Below are 1,065 nucleotides of genomic sequence, written 5' to 3'. Positions count from 1 at the left end.
GGAGGTCCCTGTAAACACAAAACGATTATGCATACACATGAAAGCAAAGCATAGTGAATACCATTTTCCCAGGTAATCCTCTAGGACCACTTGTTCCATTAACACCTGGAGGTCCAGTTCTTCCCACATCACCCTGATAACAATGCATTTTAATTGAAATAGATATATCAATAGAAAGTTATATGCTTACAGGGAGGCCTGGTTTACCACGTCTACCTTGCAAACCTTGATTACCTTTCTCTCCATCTTGACCATCCATTCCCTGTAAAATATACATGTATTGAACTACATGCAATACCTCACCCACACTGAGTGGAGCAAATATGGTATGTATAAGAAGACATCAGTCGATCCCAAATTATTTCCTGGATTTTGGGGCGTTCCACCAATTTACAAAAAATTTCGAATGTGGTCAATGAATGTTTAAAAATTACCATGTACATGTAGCGGGAAATTTTGGAGGGAATTAAATTTGGCAAACTGGCGTTTTGATAGCCATTTGCCAAAATAAAAACCCACCATTTTCAGCCATTATGCACATGTTCAATGGGACGTGGCCACAAATTCACCAAATTAAAATCCGCCAATCACTAAAATTTAGCACCTCGCCAAATTTTACTCCCTCCAAAATTTCCTGCTGTATGGTACATTAATTTTGTGTCAATTGTAAACAACAAAGCCAACAAGTTATTTACAAAATATAGTGGACACACTACCAAATAAGTGGCTACATTAATTACTTACATCGATGCCAGGAGGTCCTCTGGTGCCATTAATACCATCAATACCTGGATCTCCTTTCCCACCCCTCTCTCCCTTTGGTCCACGGTCACCTTCCATTCCTTTACTTCCTTTATCTCCTCTAGTTCCATTGTTCCCCTTTTCTCCTGGTGGACCAATATCACCTTTGTCACCTATTGGTCCAGGTGAACCTTTATCTCCTATCTCTCCTGGTGGTCCCTATACCAAACAATCTATAATACAATGCTAAGATAACATGTACTTACAGGCAATCCTTTTCTACCAGGTGGTCCTAGTGTCCTTCGTCACCACGTGACCCTTTCA

General features: G+C 40.2%; 1 long non-coding RNA gene across 1 annotated transcript; it reads right to left on the bottom strand.

Annotated features, from left to right (window-relative positions):
- Positions 1-60: 60 nt before the first annotated feature.
- Positions 61-1,065, bottom strand: LOC105316373 (uncharacterized). The gene is made up of 4 exons (XR_002191036.1): positions 1,008-1,065; positions 745-960; positions 191-262; positions 61-133 (listed from the first exon to the last, which is right to left on the bottom strand). It is a non-coding gene; the product is annotated as an uncharacterized LOC105316373 (long non-coding RNA).

Source organism: Amphimedon queenslandica, unplaced genomic scaffold, assembly GCF_000090795.2.
Source record: "Amphimedon queenslandica unplaced genomic scaffold, v1.1 AMPQUscaffold_844_Cont27140, whole genome shotgun sequence".
Classification (NCBI taxonomy): Eukaryota; Metazoa; Porifera; class Demospongiae; order Haplosclerida; family Niphatidae; genus Amphimedon; species Amphimedon queenslandica.
Note: the sequence above shows the minus strand (reverse complement) of the source record. Positions and strands in the feature narration are given on the sequence as shown.